The sequence below is a fragment of the Salmo trutta genome, chromosome 1 (genome assembly GCF_901001165.1).
Source record: "Salmo trutta chromosome 1, fSalTru1.1, whole genome shotgun sequence".
NCBI lineage: Eukaryota > Metazoa > Chordata > Actinopteri > Salmoniformes > Salmonidae > Salmo > Salmo trutta.
In genome coordinates, this window is record NC_042957.1 from 32923981 (window position 1) to 32936390 (window position 12410).

At 42.0% G+C, this 12410-nt stretch overlaps 1 protein-coding gene across 1 annotated transcript in view; it reads left to right on the top strand.

The window, feature by feature from the left end:
* Positions 1-225: 225 nt before the first annotated feature.
* The window catches only part of LOC115194273 (transcription regulator protein BACH2), a 95901-nt gene continuing 83716 nt past the window's right edge, over positions 226-12410 (top strand). The window contains exon 1 of the mRNA XM_029753895.1: positions 226-606. The gene's annotated coding sequence lies outside the window, so the exon portion shown is untranslated. The remainder of the gene's footprint in view (positions 607-12410) is intronic.

A 12410-nucleotide genomic window follows, 5' to 3' on the forward strand; every position in this document is an offset into this window, starting at 1 on the left:
CCCACGCCGCCCCGCGTCAGGGGAGGGTTTGGCCGGTGTAGGCCGTCATTGTAAATAAGAATTTGTTCTCAACTGACTTGTCTAGTTAAATAAAGGTTAAATAAAAAATCAAATACAACTGCTCACATTGACAGAAGCTGCTTGTACAGATTAGGGTCGCGCGCTGCGCGTACTCGAAATAGGAATTCACAAACCTCAACTGCGGACATTTTTTTTGAGTATGTGCCTACTGCCCGGGGCACCAACGCAATCTGCACCGCGTAATGTTGTGAATGAGGGCTAGAATGACGTCAGTGGCCCAATGTCAACAATGTAGCCATTCAGAGTAGGCGTTCCATTCGAGTGTAATAAACAGCGGAGACGGAGCAGCACGCTGCACAGGATCATCACACACACTGACATTTGCTGAAGAAGAAGAACAACACTTTTTATAACCACAAAACTTAATACAAAATAGAAAGAAAGAAACGAATAGTGTAAAGTAAAGGTATTCTCCCTGCAGTCGGGGGCTTTAGGAAACTGCAAGGAAGTCACCATGTGATAAAAAAAATCTTTGGTAAACGGACAAAAAGGCTGGATTACAAGAAAACAGGCGAAAGTTAAAAGGTGAGCTGCATGCATATTTCAACCATTTAACTGAAATGTGTTATCGAATTGTCTTAATTATTTAATTATTGTGCAAGTGCTCGAATAGACTATAGTATGTTTATAACGGCGAATGGAGTTCCAAACTTATACGGTGAGGGGACTGTTAATGTTTGGAGTTCGAAGATATGAAAACCGCTCCAAAAGAATACATGCATAAATCTCCAACACTTGGCGGCATGCCTCTGATCATTTTTGCCTGGTTGTAGCTATTAGGCTAGTTTTGATTGTGAACACTCGTTTTAAGAGTGAAACATAAGGCTACCACATCCTGTTAAGATCTGAGTCAGTCCGATTTGAGCTCCCTCCGATTTGAGAGCAGTGAATGCATTGCTATCCTGGAGGAGGAGGAGGCACGTCGGAGTGAGTGTCTGGGTTAGGCATGACTCTTGTTTTCGCTAAGAGAAAAGAAGCTGTCACTTGCAAAGGCCTTAACCGTTTAATGGGCCATGGCAAAGGCAAATACCCCCAGTCCGAATTCCCGCCCTCATTCACTGCAGAAATGAACTCGGGAGTGATTCAAATGTGCAATGCAATTAAACTTAAAACGAGTATAGTTTACGCATTAACGATTAGGCTACTTTAACTGACAAATTATATTGACGATAATAATGATTATGATTAGTATAATTATTGTTAGGCTAGTATTATGTTATTTAGTAATTATATTATATTCTTTAAAGCTACCGAATGTGTTCCTGCGACGAATCGGATGTTAAAAAATACTTTACTAGCACACATTTTACAGTGCAACTTGTTGCTTTTGAGTAACAAAAGCAATTTGGCAACAGTTGGCCAAACTGCACTCATGTAAAACTAGTATCCATTATACTACAATCACCCCATTAATCCACAGAAAATCAGCGAAATATTTGCTGTGTAAGGACTGCGAGCTTTATTTGGTTCAGCAGCCAATGCAATCGGCTCAATAGCCGGAGGGTGCCATTTAAAGAGCCAGAGCATATATTTCAATGAAACTGGGGGGATTTGATCCCCCTCTCCATATTTGCATTATAGTCCTAACTCAAGTTTAATTGAGGTTACATGTGTTTACAATAGCTCATATCTTCAGCCTAGTCTCATAGCAGCCCAGCATTTCCTACAGCAATGTGGCTTGAGAAACGATATACTGTATAGCCTACCTGCCACAAAAGCTTCGCCTTTACGCACGGACGGTCCTCGTGCTTTGTCATCGCTCACTTTGCATTGGCAACAACGTGGAGGGCATTATTGCCGTTATACATATTTAACCTATTTCCCATAATTTCATTATTTCTATTCAATGTTTTTATTGACGTTTTAATTGACGATGGGATAATTGGTGCAGTGACTTAGCGGCTTTGTCCTCATTTGAAATCACCGACGGAAAGCGGCTCTTGATCCGTGCATTAGGCTACTATAGTTTACACATCTCTCTCGCATGCTGTGCAAAGGCGACCACGTTTGCTGCGCTGTGCTGTAATAAGAATGTGTCATGTGTGTGTGTTCTCTCCGCGCCGCACATTTAGGCTATCTGGGATTGCGATGCGTCGGCTATTTCCAAAGACTGACACAAATAGCCTTACAAAACAAAGAATTTATAATCTCTTACATCGGCCATGCGTTGTCATATGAGAATATGTCTGGAAAAAATAAGCGTTGCGTTTCAAATGAATGATGTTGACATTTTAATGCAGTGTTACCGCAGTTTGTAGCCTATAGCAGTGTGACATGCACCCAGAGGATCAAGACATTCCTTTGTCTACTAGTGCATTTGAACCGAACTGCTCATGCCACGGAATAACAGTGGCTGATTGTGCCATGAATGTGCGCGTTGAAAATATGTTTTCAGTGATCGTTCATGATTTGGACTGATGTATGTAATTTTGAAAACTAATTTCCCATAAAATTGAGCCTCAACGCTTGAGAAGGCTATAACACCATTATAACTCATAGGCCTAGGTATAGCCTATCTAATTGGATTACATTTCCTCTGTTCTTGAACCAAGAAACACCAACAGTAGAAAATATACACTTTTAAACTATGCCTCTATCCCATTGGTGTAATGGAAGGGCATTGTATCAATCAAGATTGCAAAGTACACTATGTAGCACTTGTGTAATCATGTGCTGCAGATATGATTCCATTGTTCTGCTGTCTTTATCTTCTGTACATGCGCATGCTTCCCCTATTAGTGTCAGTGTATGCTTCACTTTCCCAGTGAATCTGAATCTATCATTTGAGGCATTGACAGTGAACCTTGGCTGGATACAGTATATGATGCAATATCACACCAACAACCTACATCAGAAATGATATAGCCTATTTTGTTTTTGTGCTTTGATGAATTTGTTTTGGTTGGAACAGTTCTTTCCTTTATACGTTTATTTTTTTTAGTTGCATTATTGTAACTGTTTTCAACAGCGTTTTACAGTCAAAGTAATTATGAGAGTCAGTTACTTCTATTACCTAGAAGACAAAGAAGAAAAAAGCATGTACCTTATATTCCAATATTATCATAAAATCCAAGTTTCCCCTCACAACTCACCGTTCATCACATAATGACAGACATGAAAACTGGTCAATGTCCCTCTCATGCATTGATTGACTATAGGGAAGTTGTCTCAATTTGACTGTCCCCGTCTCAAATGGCACCCTTTTCCATACACAGTGCACTACATTTGACTTACCTTTGATCTGGTCAACTGTTGTGCACTATGTAGGAAATAGGGTGCCATTTGTGACGTAAACAGATTGTTTGGGGATTCACACATAATGAGTCCCAGAGGGTTCCCTCCCAGCGCCTAACCACCGCTGAAATCCCACACTTGAACAAGATCTCTCCACCTGACACTGTTTGTCCCTCCCATGCAGACTTTCCATTCTCATTCTACGTCCTTAAATGCAGAAGTACCAGGCCTACATACTAACTCCTCTTTGTGTTTCCTTTGCCTTGTGGTAATCAACCCTATTATGTTCCATCAATAATGGTGTCTTATGTTGCCATGTTAGCAATGCCCTGTACCTTGCATGTATTTAAAACAACCACACAAAAAAAACACGCTGTTGTCCTTGGAGTAGGCTAAGAGCACTCCAAAGTTAATGATTCATGAAATCACACTTTCCCATTTTCTTTTGCGCTGTGATTTGTCAGGTGATTAAGACCTAGAATAGCACTACTTATCATGAATTTGGTTGAATAATCAAGAAAAATCTGTTTCAATGTATTTATGCACCCGCAGTGCCAAGAAAAAGTATGTGAACCCTTTGGAATTACTTGGACTTCTGCATAAATTGGTCATAAAATGTGATCTTATCTTCATCCAAGTCACAACAATAGACAAACACAGTCTGCTTAAACTAATAACACACAAACAATTATAGGTTTTCATGTCTTTATTGAACACACTGTGTAAACATTCACAGTGCAGGGTGGGAAAAGTATGTGAACTTTTGGATTTAATAACTGGTTGACCCTCCATTGACAGCAATAACCTCAACCAAACGTTTTCTGTAGTTGTGGATCAGATCTGCACAACGGTCAGGTGGAATATTTTCCACTTTACAAAACTGTTTCAGTTCAGCAATATTCTTGGGATGTCTGGTGTGAACCGCTCTCTTGAGGTCATGCCACAGCATCTCAATCGGGTTGAAGTCAGGACTCTGACTGGGCCAATCCAGAAGGAGTATTTTCATCTGTTGAAGCCATTTTGTTGTTGATTTACTTCTGTGTTTTGGGTCGTTGTCCTGTTGCATCACCCAACTTCTGTTGAGCTTTAATTCGCAGACAGATAGCCTTGCATTCTCCTTCAAAATGTCTTGATAAACTTGGGAATTAATTTTTCTGTCGATGATAGCAAGCTGTCCAGGCCCTGAGGCAGCAAAGCAGCCCCAAACTATGACGCTGCCATCTACCATACTTTACAGTTGGGATGAGGTTTTGACGTTGATGTGCTGTGCCTTTTTTTCTCCACACCTAGTGTTGTGTGTTTCTTCCAAACAACTCAACTGTAGTTTCATCTGTCCACAGAATATTTTGCCAGTAGCTCTGTGGAACATCCAGGTGCTCTTTTACAAACTTCAGACGTGCAGCAATGTTTTGTTTTTTTAACAGCAGTGGCTTCTTCCGTGGTGTCCTCCCATGAAGACCATTCTTGTTTAGTGTTTTACGTATCGCAGACTCGTCAACAGAGATGTTAGCATGTTCCAGAGATTTCTGTAAGTCGTTAGCTGACACTTTAGCTGATTCTTCTTAACGTCATTGAGCATTCTGCGCTCTACACTTGCAGTCATTTTTGCAGGACGGCCACTCCTAGGGAGAGTAGCAACAGTGCTGAACTTTCTCCATTTATAGACAATTTGTCTTACCGTGGACTGATGAACATCAAGGCTTTTAGAGATACTTTTGTAACCCTTTCCAGCTTTATGCAAGTCTTCTGAGATCTCTTTTGTTTGAGGCATGGTTCACATCAGGCAAACTCAAATTTTGTGAATGTTTTTTATAGGGCAGGGCAGCTCTAACCAACATCTCCAATCTCGTCTCATATGTTGGACTCCAGGTTAGCTGACTCCAGACTCCAATGAGCTTTTGGAGAAGTCATTAGCCTAGGGGTTCACATACGTTTTCCAACCTACACTGTGAATGTTTAAATTATGTATTCAATATAGACAAGAAAAATACAATCATTTGTGTGTTATTAGTTTAAGCACACTATGTTTGTCTATTGTTGTGATCAAATTTGATGGCCAATTTATGCAGAAATCCAGGTAATTCCAAAGGCTTCACATACTTTTTCTTGCCACTGTGGATATTCGGTAGATTATGCACATGAATGAATGGAACTGTCTGTAGGAAAATAAATAGGTGTTTTTTACGAGGTAACAATCAAAAGGCAATGAGATGTATCTGTCTTGAGCAAGGTAGTCTGCAGCTGCTATATACATTTTTTTGACATATAAATTATAAATGCTATATACCCATTGATTCTTGAAGAATTATAGATGTCTCATGAGTTTAGTTCAACTGTCACACCCCATCAGAGCCCAAAATATAAGCTTGTTTAACTCAAATGTTTGTAAACATTGTCAATGTAAACAAACACTGTAATAGCCTCAAAACATGCTTCTAATAATTTCAAACATAGAATAAAACTATAATTTTGATATCTTGGATGGTCAGTCCTTGCATCCATAGCTCTGACTATGAATGTGATAGTGGTTACATTTTCTCCAGGCCCATCCTTCAGCTTTTTACCAAAACAGAGGCGGGGATTCCCTTTTTTAATTGTTTCAACTGCGGATTGTCACGTTAAGGGGTTGTTTTCATCCCTCCAGGCATTTTGAGTAACCCCTACCAGCAAAAAACCAACATCTCTAATCACAGTCTTGAGTACGAAAAAAAAACGTGTTCCCATAGTTCACCTACGTCAGCACAAAGGCATGTTTGACTGGGCCCCAGCCAGTGGGAGCTATAGATGGGACAGCACTGCTGGGAGAACTCTAAGACCATGCAACTCAGACCAAGGGCTTTTATTTCTCTCTCTCTCTCTCTCTCTCTCTCTCTCTCTCTCTCTCTCTCTCTCTTTCCTGGGTGTTTTGTTCCTCCTCTCCCACTGTCCGGGGCAGTGATGCTTACTGACATTATCACGCACCATGTGAAATCAGACTTCATTATCGCGCCAGACCCAGCTCCGTCTGCGGTTGCAAAAGCCCTCCATGAAACAGCCCTGTGTTGCCTGCCCCTCACTGTGTTCCCTTCCAGTTCACTGCACCGATCCGGTGTATGTGACAATAAAACATATCACAGACAGAGTGGCAAAAACGTATCACACGCAAAAACGCTACGGGCGCGATACTGATTGCTCTGTTTTGCGTGGCGTTTTTATACTGCCTGCGAGAGATTATCAAGACCCCTAAATCACCCCGGTGACTGTGTCATCAGACTGTCTGTGATAATCTGCTGTATTTTCCACCAGGATGAGAGTGACAGACTAGATCACCTCAGAGCCCCACCATGTGGCCTCAGGCCTTGAGCCGGATGGCTCACGCAGACAGTTAACATAATGCTCATTAGGAACCCATCCAGGGATCATCCATTACTTTTTCATTGTGCAAAACGGATCTCAGCAAACTAACTCGCTCACATTTGGTCTGAATTTGGCTTAAGTGAAAACAACAGAGACTAGGGTCGATGATGGAACCACTAGTCACGTAAAATAATAGACATCCAATGAAGTGAATCATTCAAGGAGAAGTAGTAATGAGGCCATTCAGATCACTTTGCAGTGATGTCTTTGTTCAGAAGTTCATTGGAAGATGCCACCATGTTTGATCACTTCCCCTAATGGGCGCTCGGCATGGCTGTGTGCTTGGAGGTGCTGTGTGCTTGGAAGTGTCCTCCTCACATTGCTGGATCCTCTGGTTTCCTTTGTGAAGCGTAGAGAGGGCTGGGGGAGTATGATGAGCGGTTGTGGTAAAGCCGGCACAGCTGCCATTTGGACACGGTGAGCCCCTCACAGAAAGGGCGCCAGCATAGGAGTGCTCTCGCACTCTCTGGTGAGAGAGACAAGACTATGCCAAGGAGTGGGCTTGCAGTGCTCTCAGCCTCAAGTGTCACTGAAGAGTCTCAATAATCAGCTCTTATCAGGGCAAAGGCGTGAGTATCATGCCAAAGGAGTCCCTTTCAGCTCCTGCTTGACAGTACAACTGTTGTTGTATTGGTGATGGGATACTAGTGTGCTTCTTAAATGGGAAGTCAATACCAACACCTGCATTTCCTGTCCAGTTCCATTGAAATGAAACCCCTTTTTCAGTTCCACTTGTAGATGTTTAGCAATGGCATTCATAGCCTAGTGTCACTGTCAATGTCCGTTTTAATGAGGTTTTCACACCATTGTTTTTCCTGTACATTTACACATTTGTATATCTTCTTATGGTATCACGTGAGAGTGCATGGCTACATGTTTTAAACTGGAGCATTTAAATGTAGGCTGTGCATGTTTTCACCAGCCCTGCCACTGTGTGTGGTCCTCTCCTCTTAAGCGTCAGAGGACTTGAGTGACGTACGTGATGCAAGTCATTTTTTTTCTGTAGTTGAATCGGAAAATGGCGGCATAGGAACCACATCAAGAGCCTCAGCTGGGCCTATTTGTCTGACTGTGTCAGCAGCACAGTTACAGTCCAACATGCACCAGGCAGGCATTGGTTCTTTACCAGAACCACATCCAGCTAAGGAAGGGCCAAAGAGCAAATGCACCAGTGTGCCATGGGAGTAGTTGTATAATTTAGATGACAAATCCCTGTCTGCATTTTGTTTCGTTTCCTAAACCTTTATTAGTGTTCCTAAGACGCCTGTTCTATATTTAGAGCAAAGCAAAACACCCAGTTCTGTTCCAGGTGTTGTCTACTCCCTTGAGGGCCCTCCTCTCATAGTGGTGATGACATGCATGTTACACACCTTATCAAATTAGGGCTGTTTTGCTGTGAATTTGAGGCAGAATTTTGGATTTTGTCTGCAGGGTGTCTGTGTTGTGTATGGGGAACTCAATAGATCATATAAGTCATCTCCTCCTAGTTAAATTTAGAGCCATCGCCTCCCGCCTGTCAGCATTTTCCATCTGCAGCTGCTGAGTCAAATGTGGAGGCGAACAACCGGAGCCCCTCTGACCAATGACCGACCACTCACACATCCCGCCAGTCAACCTCCCATTGCTAAACCAACCAACTCACACTGCCTTCCTTGACCTATTCCTTTCAGCTCCTAGTGGAGCAGAGGGGCTCAAACAGTCCGATTTTACGGTATCTAGACGTTTTATTAATCACTCGTCTGCCCGCCTCTAACTTACTCAATGCGTCCTTATTCACTACTTGTTTTACACTGCTAATGCTTTCCTCTTAAGTAGTTTGAAAGCCTGAGTCTGCGAGGGCTACTCTATTTGTAAAGGTTACCCTCTATCTCTGTCTGACGCTAACTTATCGTGTTGGGCCACAGCCTGACACCGTGTCAGACAAAAGAATGCTGTTCTGTTGTCTTCCTATTTAGCCTGAGGTCATATCCTTGCTGTTATCCCTGTGACAATTTCTTTTGTTCTGCTGGTGTTCAGCATTACAGGACGTATTGTTGTGCAGAGAAATGTACAGCTCGTCGACGAGGGTGTGTCAGAAAGCTAATGTGTGGGCTTTAAGTAGAGTTGAGCTGTATCTCTGCACAGGGTCTACAGGGTCTACACAGGGTCTACAGGGTCTACACAGGGTCTACACAAACCTGTGAGGGAGGACATACAGTAGGCACACATGAATCACATCAACTATTGCATGTCAACATCATGCTTTGTCGTAATATACAGTGGCTTGCGAAAGTATTCACCCCCCTTGGCATTTTTCCTATTTTGTTGCCTTACAACCTGGAATTAAAATAGATTTTTTGGGGGGAATTTGTATCATTTGATTTACACAACATGCCTACCACTTTGAAGATGCAAAATATTTTGTTATTGTGAAACAAACAAGAAATAAGACAAAAAAAAATTTAAAACTTGAACATGCATCACTATTCACAGCTGCGAGTCTCTTGATGTATGTCTCTATAAGCTTGGCACATCTAGCCACTGGGATTTTTGCCCATTCTTCAAGGCAAAACTGATCCAGCTCCTTCAAGTTGGATGGGTTCTGTTGGTGTACAGCAATCTATAAATCATACCACAGATTCTCAATTGGATTGAGGTCTGGGCTTTGACTAGGCCATTCCAAGACATTTAAATGTTTCCCCTTAAACCACTCGAGTGTTGCTTTAGCAGTATGCTTAGAGGCATTGTCCTGCTAGAAGGTGAACCTCAGTCCAAGTCTCAAATCTCTGGAAGATTGAAACAGGTTTCCCTCAAGAATTTCTCTGTATTTAGCGCCATCCATCATTCCTTCAATTCTGACCAGTTTCCCAGTCCCTGCCGATGAAAAACATCCCCGCAGCATGATGCTGCCACCACCATGCTTCACTGTGGAGATGATGTTCTCGGGGTGATGAGAGGTGTTAGGTTTGCGCCAGACATAGCGTTTTCCTTGATGGCCAAATAGCTCAAGTTTAGTCTCATCTAACCAGAGTATCTTCTTCCATTTGTTTGGGGAGACTTCCATGTGCCTTTTGGCAAACACCAAACGTGTTTGCTTATTTCTTTCTTTAAGCAATGGCTTTTTTCTGGCCACTCTTCCGTAAAGCCCAGCTTTGTGGAGTGTACGGCTTAAAGTGGTCCTATTGACAGTTACTCCAATCTCTGCTGTGGAGCTTTGCAGCTCCTTCAGGGTTATCTTTGGTCTCTTTGTTGCCTCTCTGATTATAGATAATGTTAAAAGTGCAAATCTAAAAAAGATGATATTGTAAAATGTAATTTGAGTGATGCAACAGACCTGCAAAATCTCAAATGAACAGTCCACAGGCATACTGTCAATATTTCCGTAATCTTCATTTCACCAGAGATATGGTATTAGGTGTTGAGGTATTCCTTCACTTCATTCACCTTGGCAACCCATGTCATCATCGGATTCCTCACAATCCCGCCAACAACAATTCTTCCGCAAAAATTTGGATATTTTTTCCATGTGCGCTCTCTCTCTCTCTCTCTCTCTCTCTCTCTCTCACTGAGCTTTATTAAATTACAAGGGTTTTGTCGTCGTTGTCGGTCATTTCAAATAATATAGGTTGATACCTGAGTGAACCCGAGTCCCAGGGTGGCTAGAGGGCCCAACGTTTCCTGCCAAGGTAATTTTGTTTCCCCCCCCTTTTCCTGTTTCTCTCCTTAGTCGATGGGGGGAAAAAGAGGCAGCAGTCTTTCAAGCATTCGAGAGTGGAAGGTATTTAAAACAATCAGTGGAGTCCTGGTAAGGGGAGTGAGATCATTGTTATAGTGAGGGAGGGAGAATAGAGGGAGAGCTGGGATGATCCCATGGCAGTCTGTTGTTGTCTGTCTGCCAGACCCAGGCCCAGGGCAAGTCAGCCATTACCGTGAACTCTGAGGTAACCCTTGGCTTTGGCAAAGGTCACCATTCCTTCTAGACGTATTTATTAGTACTGCTTAGCATATCAGAACGGCTCGCCCGAAAAACAAAATATTCCCTGTGTGTGTGAGGGGATGTTAACACAGAGCTCCAACATCTGTGTCTGATGATTTACGCTGTATGAATAATGAGGGGGGAAAAAATCGAATGAGTCCCTTTCTCCAGGGTCAAGATAAACAAGTCAGGACATAATAATGATTATCTATGAATCAGCTTCATGGAACTTCTCCTTATTTGTTTTCATGTGTAGGGTACTTCATTGATTTGCCCCTGCAGTTATACAAGTATAACCATTTCATATTTAGAATCATGCGGTTACTGTTAGTTACTCTAAAAAAAAAATTGAAATGTGTTTTATTTACGGTTAAAATACAAGTTCCAAAAATACAGAACAATATTTTCATTGAAATCATTGAAATCGAAGCAGTGGAGTGTAAAAGTACACAAACACGTACGTAGTGTGGTTTTGGGTATGGTGCAGCTGTAGACCTAGCTAGTGTTTGTGAGACTGGTGGGTGTTGGGGATCTTCATCCTGTGAGACTTGCACAGGTGGTTGGGAGGAGGGCGGAAAGAGAGGAGGTGGGCGTGGAGGAGCAGGGGCGTAGTGCCCACTTCCTGTTGAAATACTGTAAACCAGTTGGCTCACGACCAGATCAACAGGATTTGCCTTGCGGTGGCAGCTCTCTCTCCGCCTCTCAATAGGCTGCCATTGGTGGAGAAGCTTTGTGTGGTGGTGTGGCTAGTTGTGCCTGTTTCTTGTATATGGTGTGTTTTCTCGATAATAGAAAACAAAAGTGTAGCGAAGAAAACACATTCGGAACAGAACATTCAACTCTCCCATAAAGAAAAATAATAGCATTAATAATAGTATTAATAATAGTATTATTAAATATGAATATTTACCATTTAAAATAGTGCGTGTTTTAAAAGAGAGAGTGAAAGTTAAAACCACGGATAAAAGGGATGGATTTTCCATTTAGTTTTGCACACTTGTGGAATGGAAAACATTCAAGTATGGCTCAGTAAAATCCACAATGGAGTTTGACATTTGGAATGTAGCTCTTCCTGTACAGAGTATTCCTAACGTGGCTACTTGTCACTCTGTATTACCATCCTATAAGCTGCATTATAAACTGGGTGGTTCGAGCCCTGAATGCTGATTGGCTGACAGTCATGGTATATCAGACTGTATACCACGGGTACAACAAAACATTTATTTGAACTGCTCTAATTACGTTGGTAACCAGTTCATAATAGCAAAAAGGCACCTCGGGGGTTTGTGATATATGGCCAATATACCACACCCCCTCGAACCGTATTGCTTAAATATGAATTGACTGAACCAAGAATTCTCAATAATGATCATTGAGAAAGTTACAGACGCACAAATATCATACCCCCAAGACATGCTAACCTTTCACCATTACAATAACAGGGGAGGTTATCATTTTTGGGGGTGGTATTATATTTGTGCGTCTCACTCATTATTCGGCAGGGGCGGCAGGTGGTTAGAGTGTTGGGCCAGTAACCGAAAGGTTGCTAGATCAAATCCCCAAGCTGACAAGGTAAATATCTGTCGTTCTGACCCTGAACAAGGCAGTTAACCCACTGTTCCTAGGCTGTCATTGTAAATAAGAATTTGTTCTTAACTGACTTGAAAAAATAAATATATAAATAAAATAAAATTCGCAATTCATTCATGATTATCTGTAATCATGGTAGCATCCACATTAATCT